The sequence below is a fragment of the Ailuropoda melanoleuca genome, chromosome 15, assembly GCF_002007445.2.
Source record: "Ailuropoda melanoleuca isolate Jingjing chromosome 15, ASM200744v2, whole genome shotgun sequence".
In the NCBI taxonomy this organism is placed as follows: Eukaryota; Metazoa; Chordata; class Mammalia; order Carnivora; family Ursidae; genus Ailuropoda; species Ailuropoda melanoleuca.
The window spans coordinates 31,297,111-31,309,972 of record NC_048232.1 but is presented as its reverse complement, the minus strand read 5'-3'; the positions used below and the strand labels follow the sequence as shown (position 1 = coordinate 31,309,972).

The 12,862-nt window shown below is 40.6% G+C and overlaps 1 protein-coding gene across 1 annotated transcript in view; it reads right to left on the bottom strand.

The window, feature by feature from the left end:
* Window positions 1–12,862, bottom strand: part of CCNY (cyclin Y) — a 218,915-nt gene that overhangs the window by 69,497 nt on the left and 136,556 nt on the right. The window lies entirely within an intron of this gene.

Genomic DNA, 12,862 nt, shown 5'->3' with positions numbered 1-12,862 from the left:
CCTTAAATTGCTAATACATTCAAGAATTCTGGCAAAAACGTAAGTTATTATGTTAATACATTCTTCTAGGTTCAACTGAGAACACTGCTATTTAGAACTCTGAGAAAGTCACACATAAAAATTAGATAGTTGGTGGAAGATCTGTTGGCCTAAAACTCCACTCTCTTTTTAAAAGTCTGTTCTGCACCCAGGATACTACGAAATAGCAAGACAGAGCTATAACACTCAACTAAGGCGGTTACGCGCTACAACTGACTCCTCTAAAATCTACCATTATTTAAGCGGTATTTCCTTGTTAAATGTGATTAAAATAGAATATCTCAGCCAAATCAGCATCCACAAACTGCTTGATTAAGAGTATTATTTTCTAAAAAAGGCACAACTTAGGCTTCAGAGCAAAGGCCGCAGACTGGCCAACTGTGGGCATAATCTGGGGCCATGGATATGTTTCGTTTGATCCATACATTTTTTTAAATGTATGAAAACTGAGGGCATATATGTAATCCCATGGGGCCATGGATATGTTTCGTTTGATCCATACATTTTTTTAAATGTATGAAAACTGAGGGCATATATGCAATCCCAACTTTTTAAAGTTTGAGTCAACATATAATGATTTTTATATTTCAAACATATAGCACAAAGAAAAAAATCTGTATTTCCAGCTTCTCTTAAGCAATCAGATATTTGGTAACACTGGACTCCCACCCCAATGGTCACAATGGGCTGCATGCAGCAGCTGCTGGCCCCTTCAGGTGGGACCTAAAAGATTCCAGCCCCAGGGATCAACCCCCTCGCCTCCCTGACACTCATCAGGTACTGCTCCGCACTCTCAAACCTTTCCACCCCATGGGCATCTGGCTTTATAATCCCTGCCTCAGAACGATCTCTAAGAGCTACAGGCTTGTCAGGAAACTATGAACAATTAAGAATCCCACCCTGGAAGAGTTTTTCCAGTTAAAAAAATTTTTAAAAAAAAGATTCCAAAGGGAAAAAATAGTTAAGCAAAACAAAGATTTCAGTTAGGGGAAGGAAGAGAGAAAACCAAAATTACTAGAAAGTCAGAATGGTCTTCAAATCAGCTTCTAGCATCAGAATGAAAATTAAAATTTTGAGTTCATTTAATAAATTTGCAAAGAAACCTACTCAAGACCAGCAAAAATAGATGGTATCTATCCTTAACTTTTATAGCTAATTAAGTCAAAAATAAAAGAAAAAAATGATGGTCATATATACATGGGAAGCAGCACCTAACCACCTATCCACAGAGACCCACCTCAGCAAACCTCTGAAGTGAGGCAATCTTCCCTACATCAGCCAACGGCTTACTGGACCTACAGCTCCTGACCTAGCGCCTGATTTAAAAAATGCATTACTGAATCTTAAATGCCATTTCAATTACCTGGTCCTTCTTCTGTGACAACTATTAAAATTATATCTACAGCAGCAGTTGCATAGCTAGAGGCTATAGAAGGAGAAAGATAGCCAAAAAACAATTTTTCAGACTTGCTTCAATTTGAACTAGATAAAATTTGGCCAGAAATCAGGTGAAAATGAGTCCTTATTAGGGGGTGTCCTGCTCAAGGCGGATTTGTTATAAAAGGGCCAGGGGCGCCTGGGTGGCTCAGTCGGTTAAGCGTCTGCCTTCGGCTCAGGTCATGATCATAGGGGCCTGGGATCCCTGAGCCCCGCATTGGGCTCCCTGCTCAGCGGGGAGTCTGCTTCTCTCTCTGCCCCTCCCCCTGCTTGCGCTCTCTCCCTCTCTCTCTTTCTCTCTCAAATAAATAAATAAAATCTTTTTAAAAATTAATAAAATAAAAAGGTCAAATAACAAATGTCCTACTCAATTATTTTTTTGAGAACTCCAGCATATGAAAACTGAGGGCATATATGTAATCCCAACCATGATGGATGCTGTTAACTTACAAAATCTTGACTTACAGTCCCCATAGAAGTATCGACTGAAAAAACAAGGTGCCTGCAGTGTTCCATGCTGGTGGTAGAGCAACAACAAAAACTCAATCCCCTAGCCTTGGACAGTGTCAGCACTGCAATTTCTTGGTTTGTGCCCTTAATATCTATTTCGAACTCATCTACCACACCAGTTTTTGGGGAGTTTCTTTGCAGGGATGGGGTGGGCAGAAGTCTGTCTAGTGACAGATTTTAATCTAGACATTTGAAAAACACAGAAGCAGGCCACCCTATGCAGACCAGTTTTCTTGAAAACTCACTTTATTATTAAAATGATCACTAGGGGTTTGTAAAACACCACAAGCAAAAAGTGTAGTTTTTCTGTTTCAAGCCAACAGTGGAGCCAAAATACCAGAAGACTGCCATTTCTTAGGGAATTAAGACCCTGTTGCTTTTAAATTTAAGAATGTTCTGGAGGGCAATCCCTGGAGATAAGGGTTCTATGCTATAATGGTCACAAACCCTAGAAACAGCTAAGAATGGAGACATTCACAGATTCTGAGAGAGGGCTACCAATAATAGGGCATTTGTTACAGTAAATAATAGTATGCCTAGATGGTAGAATGCTATGCCACCATAAAAAAATCATGTGAACTACACTATTCACGGTGAGCATAGCGTAATGTATAGAATTGTCGAATCACTACATTGTACACCTGAAACTAATATAACATTGCATGTCGACTATACTTCAATAAAAAGAATATTCATAATCTTAAAAAAGCATGCAGAGTATTTCATTCACATGGAGATAGTACCATATGTCATTGGGTGAAGAAAGCAGCATATCATTGGGGGGGCAGATGCACAGGCATAGTATACATATTAAAAGAATATACACTAATACTCAGTTACCTTTGAATAATGCAAGGGAGACATTTTTTTTCTTTTCCACGTTTTCTAAGTTTTCTGCATTGAGCGTATTTTCATCTGTTTTTTTAACTTTTGTAGTTGCAAACACTAATGTTTTAAAACAACTTGTGAAAAATGATTTAAGCCTTCATTATCCTCTAGGTGGCTGGACTTTGTTTCTCCAACACACGCTGGTGTTCCCAGGAGATGCCCTGGGCTCTCTCGGCTATTGGCTGTCACATTTCCTTCCCACAAGTCAGGGGAGACTTGCACAAGCCACCAAGCTGAGTCTCCCCACTAGCACTGGCCACGTGCTATAGGAACTCGTGGTGAAAGACCATGCACTGTGAGGACAAGGGAGCCCTGAGAGCAGGTGCCTTTGTCCTGCCAGCAGCCACCATGTCTGTACACTACACAATTCCTGATCTAAACAGAACAGGGCCACAGGAGAGGATAACTGCTTGTTTTTCCATGCAGAACCCCAGGAGAAGGAATCATGTTTCACACTGTCCCCACAAGTGTGATACAGGAAGAGATTATCATGTTTCCTTTATGGTCAAGTCATAATTCTAGGTCTGAATATAACATTATATAATTATTATATTATATAATACTATTATATAATATAATTATGTCAGAGGGGGTTTCCTGCATGAGTGACAGGCCAGTTATCATCTCTACCCAGTTCAGTGACACCGAGTAAGACATAAAGATTTCAGAAGAGTCTTCAAGATGAGCGTTGGACATGATACTCGCAGATAAGGCAAGTGAGGCTGACAGAGGTTAAGGGTCTAGCTATGTGATAACAGAACTTGAACCAGAAGTCCAGAGTTTTTCCCATTACTCTGAGTAGGCCCAGACCTTGCCTCAGACCCTGACTGCCCTAGAAAGACTAGAGTCTTAAATAGGAAGGAGGCAAAAGCCGGCTCAGAGGAAAATCCAGAAGCCCCAAAACCTGGGTTCACGTGATCTTTCTTAAGTTCTCCCTGGAATTTACATTTTCGAATCTAGATCCTGAATGAGATAACCAGGAAGTTTCTACACAAAGAAAAATCGAAGATATCTCTGCCTCTGGACTCAAGAGTATGTGTAGCACTGCTGAGGAAAACAGAGATAATCAACTAATTTTAATCTGCAAGCACGCCCAGATGTTGTTAACACATTAGAGCTCAACACTTTTCACGAGCTGCCAGGACATTACTCAGAAAAAAGCATTTAACAACATGTTGGTTTGCATTTTCTCCAATCCTAACCCAGATCCATAATCACAGCGTGTAAAGTAATAAAACTTTTGCCAGGTGTAGATCAATGGGCTAACTTTGCAATGCACAAGTCTGAAGGCGAGATTTCTCTTAACTATTCATGTGAAAGGGGGCCAACCACAGCACCCAGTTTACCCAGCACTGATTTACATATGCACAGTGGCAGAATACAAAGGTATTCACTGCCACTGCCAGCTGTTTCCTACATGTAAGTTTAAAAGAGCAGCCCCAGATCTTGAAGCAAAATATTACAATTACAGTATGTGCTTTGGCAAGGGAACGCCCACTTTTCAGGGAGCAAAAAACGGGAAAAGGCAGCATTCTCACAAGCCAAGCAAAATAAACCTGCCATATCACTTAAACTTACACTCTGAAGTCAAGTGTGACAAAACTGCTACTTTAGCCATAAAGAAAAAAAAAATCCCCACACTGCAGCAAGTCAGGAATAATGGTACCCCAAATATGAACAATCAGTTGGAACACTTTTGGAAGAGTGTAGTGATTTCAGTTTGGCTAAGTGATGTTTCTTTCTTTTCTTTTTCTTTTTAAAGATTTATCTATTTATTCTGAGAGACAGGGAGAGAGCTCTCGAACAAGGGAGGGGCAAAGGGCACGGAGCACGGAGCCCCACAAGGGGTTCCATCTCACAACACTGAGATTGAAAAGGAAAACTGCCCAGAGCAGGCTCAGGCCAGGAGGCTCCAGAAGATGGAAAATTAGTAACAATAAAGCTAGAGATAACTAGAAGCCCTCCTGGGAACAAGAGATAATCAGCCATTTCTGCTTCTGTAAACAGGCTTCCCACCACAGGCTCCCTGCGCTACTGTTCCCTCCTAAAGCAGCCCCCACTCTCCCAGTTTAAACCCACCTACTAGCAGTCAGCGTAGCTCCTGGAACCTGACTTCCTGCAGTCCCCTATCAAAGCCCTATAATCCCGCTGCCCGGGGCTCAGAATTTTGAGCAGCAGCTCATCTGGGTCCGCTGGCGTAAAATAAGTTCGAGTTCTCCTACTTCTCTGAGTGTCACTTGGTCTCTTGCCGGTCTGATTTTTATTTTTCCTCAACAAGATCACGACCTGAGTTGAAATCAAGAGTTGGAAGCTTTACAAATGAGCGACCCAGGTGCTTCTCAGTGATGCTTCTGAATGGCAAGAATTAAAGGGAAGAAAGTCATGAAATAATAAGCTTAAAATCAGAGATTATAGATGAAATAAACCTCACTGCTGAAGAATGCTAACCATTCTGCTGAAGTCAGTTCTGACAGTATACCACCTACTTTAAAATCATAATTTAAACACTAATTGTTCACATAATCCTCCTCTAATTCACCACCATGTCAAATACTCCTCACCATCCCCTAGCCGCCTCCTGGAAACTCACACAGCCCTAGCTTTGCCCTCAGACCCACCTGCCTTCCCAAAGCACACACAGCCCCATCAAGCTCTTGAAGTACCTAATGTGCCAATTTGCCCAGAACAAGTAATTACTTACAGAACTAAATATCTACTTGGCTGGTTGTCATTTAAGCATAATTTTAGTGAAAAAACACCATCCTTACTGAAAGAATAAAACCCCACTGCAATATTTCCATCCCCCAGAAAAGACCCACAGAGATGAGTTGGCCAGTGACACCACATAGGGGCCAAGGGCTCTGCAGCAAGGAAGGCAGCACGTGGGCAATCTCTGGAAGGGGCACAGAGAAGGATGAGGTGCAGTTTATCCTATAAGAACTTACAATTTAGTTAGTGAAGCAAGATGAATTACATGAACCTATCAGAATACAGGACCGACTAGTAAATAATGAAGAACAGAATATGTAACCAAATCCTATGAGATAGAGAATAATGTGCTTACAATGAAAGAACTTAAAGCATTAGACTCTTTTTAAAAGTCAAAAATTTATACTGCTTTTTTCCCCCTGGCAAGGCCATTCAATTCAATTAAGCGAACAAACATGCATTGAGTCTATACTACATGCGTTCAGCCCTGTTGATAACAAAAGACCACTCTGGGGTGGTAACTATGTCCGTGTCTTCACCTTTCCTATTACCTCCATGAACTATTTCCTGGACATGAGAATGCACTCTTGATTTTCAAAGGGCTGTAGTAAATTAATAGTGAGACAAAACTTGTATTTAGATGACTTAAAAATGAATCATATGTTATTTCTATCACATATTTGCCTTAATAATTACACTTTGACAGGATAAATCAGCATTTTATTAGATACCATGAGGACAAATATTGTGGGTATTTGTCAAGGTCAGTCCAACCTGCCATGGTTTTCATTCATTCACTCAACAATCAATGAGCATCTTCTAAGTGGAACTCAGGTACTGCTGAGTTCCACTACCTGAGTTCCACATATTGAGGATACGAGATACAGAGGGAAGAGAACAGATCAAGTTCCCACTCTTACAGAGCATCCTTCTAATTTTAAGGTGTGAAGTACCAGTGGAAAAAACAAAAAGAATAAAAAACCCATCAAGAACACTATAAATTCAGGATACCTGGGTGGTTCAGTCAGTTAAGCGTCTGCCTTCAGCTCAGGTCATGGTCCCAGGGTCTTGGGATCAAGTACCACATCGGGCTCCTTGCTCAGTGGGGAGCCTGCTTCTCCCTCTGCCTGATGCTCCCCCTGCTTGTGCTCTCTCTCTCTTTCTCTCTCTCCCCCTCTGACAAATAAATAAATAAAATCTTAAAAAAAAAAAAGAATACTATAAATTCTATTACCCACATTAAGAAAGCTGAAAGTCAACTTATCCTGGAGTTCTAGGAATCATTCATTCCCCAAAGAGAAGCTCAAATGGTAGCACAGAAACAACACCTTTTATAATGTAAAAGATCCAAATTTGAATACATCTCTGCTAACTCTATGGCCTTGGGCAAATTGCCATACTATTCTGGGTTTCATTTTCCTCATCTACAAAGTGGGCAAGTAACTCCCAATTTAGAGGATTGCCATGAAGATTAGAAGTTATTCACAAAAAGCAATAAAAACATGATATCTGTCACACAACAAGTGCCCCATAAAGAATGGCTATTAAAATTTTAGGGTATTAAAAAACATTATTCTATAGCATCTAGCTCAGTACTAAAGACACAAAACTCTCCAAATATGTATGTTAAAGACACTAAAAATGATGTTAAACCATCATTATACAGTATCTGTTCTCTAGGGAGTCCTGGTTGGAGACTGATGTTTAAAACGTCAGTGTCTCACACTCCTAATACAGATTCTCCTACCTCCTACAAAAAGGACAAGATGATCCATAATGACAAGATGAACTAGCCTCTGAGGGAGTGATTCTTTAGAGAGAAGAGGCAGTTTTAAGAAATGTTCTGGAATCCCTAGAGTCGACTTCAAATCTTGGGAACCGGAATTTTGAACTACTAACTGCTTTTTTATCATGATGACATTTATTAAGACATACAGTCAAAATATTAACAGAATGGACATTCTAAGAGTCTACTGTCACACTTTGAGGTGATGACAGAGATATTCAGTCACACTGCTCTGAGTCTATTTCAGCTGAGTACAGGTTATGAAGGGATCCCTTTATTCAAAACTGAAAAAAGTCAAATGGCATGCTTGCCAACCAGTTCAATTCAGCAGTGTTCTCCTATGCCAGGTAACCTAATTTTCTTCTGTTCTTTCCACAGATGACACAGTATCAGAGATCCACAATTGCTCATCTTGGCTTTTAAACCAGCACCAGCGTTACAAAAGATTCACGTAACAAAATAACGCCCAGGATAAGCAGGAGTCATCGTCTATCCCTGATGGTCTGCAAAGCTAGGAAAAACAGGGAAGCAGGAAAGTGCACCAAGGCCTAAAACATACTGGGTCTACTACAGATAGAAGAGGAGACACAAAACACAATGTGCACAAAACAGAAACTTCCCACCTTCTAGCTCTTTTCTCTACACTGCCAGCCTCAGTTGATCACTGTTTCCTGTCTTTAGATAAATATTTGACATGACCAAGATCTCAAACTTTTAATTTCAACTTTAGGAAGACACAATTCTAAATCTGGCTATGATCCTCAAGGCAATGATAAAATCAACACATAAAATCAGTTTAAAATCAGATTGGTTCTTTTTTTTTTTAATTACTACTGTCACGCTGCCTAAAAATAAGTGATTATCTCCATTCATTAGTGCCAAAGAGACCGAAATCAAGAGCTTGGCCCCCCACTGGTTTGCTCTTATCAGTTGTCACCAGGCAAGCCCCACCCCAGAAGCCTACATCCCCATTTATAATAACTGCTGTTGCTGCAGCAGCAAACTGCCAGTACCAAAATTTCAGTTAATTCTAAAGCCATCTTTTCTACTCCCACTGATTTTGAGTTTATTCTTACAATTATTCTAACACACTCGATTTCATTATTTTCTGTTTTCAGTCTCTCCTGTCAGCTGCCTGCATCCCCAGGGTGGTCCCCGGGTGTGGTTTGGTGAGCGTGTATCTCTGGGTCCACACACCCAGCTGTGCCGGGTCTCCTGGTCTGAGTCCGGGCCTGCACGTATGTGTCTGTGTGCGCATCTCTCTGCACACACATGTCTGACTTATTTGTATGCTCTCTTTCTCTCCATCGACCTATCTATCCACCTCTCTATCTACCTCTTTCCCTGTCTCTCAGTCTCTCTTCCACTCACTTTTCCTCTTTCCCCCACTCCTTCCCTCAATTGCCCACCCTTTCTCTAGTTTCTCTTCACTGTTATTCTATCTTAAGATGAACCAAAAGAGACAGAAGAAGATCCTAATGTTAAGACTAAAGACAGATTATTCTGCCAATACCGCAGACCAGATAAACTAAAAGCTCTCACATTACAAGCACTTAGGAATGTGAGATAAAATATAAGACGTCCTTTTAAATGCCTACAAGACAGTGTGTCAAGGAAGTAATGGAAATGACCTGAGGCCCTAACCAGAGAGAGAACTGAGGTCTTCCATCAGGGATGGGCTATCCCAACTCCTGTGAGTTAGGTCTTAGGTCTCACCTATCATCCTGGCATAATTACTAATCTAACCTCCTTTTATTTAAAAGTGTCTTGGTTTGGACGTCACCTTATTTTAATGTCCTACAGGGCAGGATATAAGCCCACAGAGTGGACAGAAGTTGGAACTGATGTTTTTACATATATGGGCTATGATCTCAACAAAAACTAAACTGGAAAAGAAAAAAAAAGTCACGAACCTAGATGAAAAAGGAGGCTCGGCCAAGAGAGGAAAATGTTCCCAATCCCTCAGTAACTGGTAACCATCGGTGTGTATCTCTAATGTGGTTTTGGAGTTCTACTCTACACGTGTAGTTCAGGAAACCCTTAGATGCATTTACACCAAATTGGTCGTATGTCAGTGATAGCCCCGGGTACCTGACAGAATTAATTGTAAGCTGCTCTGAAGAAGCCTGACTCCCAGAGCTCCACCAAATTATATCCTCTAAAGATAGGCTCATCATCCAAAATGGCAAGACACAGGAGGAAACAATCCATTATAAGCAAGAGTCAGAAGACACAACAAACAGCAAGATTAGGCTTTAGAGAACTTAGGATAAGAGAACAATTGGATAGAGACCATAAAATAAATTATATGTGCTAACACATAAAGAAATAAAAACATAAGGGAAAAAAGAGCATTTTGGAAAAAGCCCATGTCCATATGTATGTTCATATATACATGTACATGTATGTATGTATACATATACATGTAAACACATGTATATTCCAGAAATTTAAAACACAGTTATCGAAATCTGAAACTGAACAGATGGGTTAAAAGGCAAATTAGACTCATCTGAACACAGGATTGGTGCCCTGAAAAACAGACCTGAGGAAATCACTTAGAATGAAGCACAGAGAGATAAAGAATTAACAATGTATAGGATGAAAAAGTCCAACTAATAGTGGTTCTGCACTCCATAACCATTCAGGATAAAAAAGACTCTCACGGGGTGGCTGGGTGGCTCAGTCATTAAGCATCTGCCTTCAGCTCAGGTCATGATCCCAGAGTCCTGGGATGAAGCCCTACATCGGGCTCCCTGCTCCGCGGGAAGTCGGCTTCTCCCTCTTCCACTCTCCCCCTGCTTGTGTTCCCTCTCTCGCTGTCTCTCTCTCTCTCTCTGTCAAATAAATAAATAAAATCTTAAAAAAAAAAAAGACTCTCAGCAAATCCCTTTAATCTGATAAAAGGTATCTTAATAAAGACTATCTGCCCCAAACCTACAGCAATCCTCATACTTAATAGTGAAACATCAGGTGCATTCTCCTTAGGTCTGGAATGAGGCTGCAATCCAGCTACCTTCAACTCAACATTATATGGGATGGGACAAGAAAAAAAGCAACACAAGGAGAATTTACTGGATTGGAAAGAAACATAACTGTTGTTATCCGCATATAATTCTCTACTTAGAAAATACAAGAGGCTTTAAAATCTGCTGGCATTAAATACAAATTAAGATATAGAAATTGTTTTCATTCATTTACCTTAGTAATAGTGTTCAACTAAAGGAGCACACCATCTCCCTTACCCTAGGGTGTTGGAAATGTATGGGGACAACTTGGGCTGTCACAATGATCAGCAGCTGCTACTCGTCTGTTACCACAGTCCCACACAATGAGGAACTGTGCTGCACAATGCCAATAGGGCATTCACTGAGAAACACTGTGGCCTAGAGCAATAAACAATTAACAAATGTAATAATGATAATATTAAAAAGACTCAATTTATTGTTACAAAAAACTATCATTAAATTTAACAAAAGATTGTAAGCTCTTACACACAAAATTTAACATTTTATTTTAAAAAGCCAAAATAAAAATATCTGTATGTGAATAGAGATTCTGCACACACACACACACACACACACACACTCATAAACACATACAGTATATTACTCACATGCATATACGTCCTTATTTGGCATGACACCTCCCCTGTGTCAGACCCCTTGCTACATGCTGAGCTGGGGATATAGCACTAAACATCAGACACAAGGTTCCGCTCACAGAATTCTCAATCCAAGTGTTTGAAAGTTTAAAGATGATCACTCTGTCTGGTCACAGTTCATAGTACAAACTCATCTCTTCCACTTTGAAGCTAAAATTGAGGCAGTGGCTTTTCCAGGATACTTGCTTCATCCTAACATTCCACTCCTTTGAGCACTTTGCTGATTACCACTACATCCACTAGAGGTCAGGCAAGGAAGAACATAGAAAAGGTTATGAAAGCCATTATAGAGGGAATGCGGGGTAGGAAGAGCAGTAAGAACAGTGCTACTACATGCTCACTTCCGTATTAGACTCAGTGGAAGCGTAGGTACAAGCTAATACATCCAAGAATATCTTGTAATACCCACGGGACTGTTGTTATCTGCATATAATCATCCCCTCAAAAAACAGGAATAAGCTCTCACTCCTCTGTACAACTGGCCAGCCCCATACAACTGGCTGGCCTGGTTTCCCCCTTCTCTTTGCTTTATACCCTTATACTTTGTTTCCCCCTTTCACACACACACACACACACACACACACACACACACACACACACACACACCTAATATCCTTTGTTTTTCATGGGCTTGAACACAGCATTCCTTCCACCAGGAACAACCCTCTCTAGGTCAGCCCATCTGTCCATTCCTGCTTCCACCTCAAATCTGACCAAGGCGTGTGGTCCCCGGAAGACCCCGACTCATCTAGGCTTGCTCACTCGTCCTCCTCCACTCCAACTAATCTTGTTACATGCCTGTGTTCTAGCAATTTTCTTCTATCTCCATAACTTTCTAGCAATTTTCTTCTATCTCCATAACTGGTGGTTTGAATGCATGATCCCCCAAATGCGTACTGACTGTATAAAGGTCAGTGAATGAATTCAGATATCTTCTATATGCCACCAAGGTACTGAACCAGACACATATATTAATACAAACGTATTCCAGAATAGACCCTCTATCAAGGAGCTTCTATCCTCTGACACATATACACACATACTTATTTCCACAAATCCTTAAGCAATTCAGAATGCAGAAAGGATCACATGAGTAACACTGATGGAAAGTGCTCCAAGCATTACTAGTAGAACAGAGATGACCTCCTAGAACGGATGACATTTCAGTGGACCTGACAGATTTGTATTTGGAGAAGGCTGCTCGTGGGGAGGGGGCTGCATTTCAGCCAGAAGGAAGAGGATGGGTCAAGGCACAGGGTGGACAGAAAAAAACTTATTAGCGAATAGCCAGGAGACATACATGGCAAGCCTAGAGAGTTCAGAAAGAAAAGCCAAAAGAAAGAAAGCAAGAACGGTGGATTCAGGCCAAACTGCAGAAGACCATGAATGCCAGAACAAGAAGCTGCATTTTTCCTGTGAAAAAAGAGGGACAAGCCACTTATGGTATTCAAAAATACAAATTTGGCTGCTGGTATCTGTGTTTAGAAAGACATCCACTGGAAAAAATTTGAAGATGAAGGGACAAGTTTAAATCAAAAAAAAGGAGAACAGAAAAATCATGCATCAGATGATGCATGCTGAAATGCTTAGGTTGTCCTGACATCAAATTATTAAGCATATATTGCAGTGTTTATCCAGGAGACAACAAGATATTTTAAAAATGGGCAATTGAATGCTAAAAGACTAAATTCTGGTTTCTGCTTAGCCACTTAGCCATACTATTTCTCCGAGTCTCAATAAAAGACGGATGATGGTAACTCTGACAGCTTCTTTGGGTCCTGTGATCAGAGGCAATGCAGGTTAAAGCCGGTGGGATTCATGGACCCACA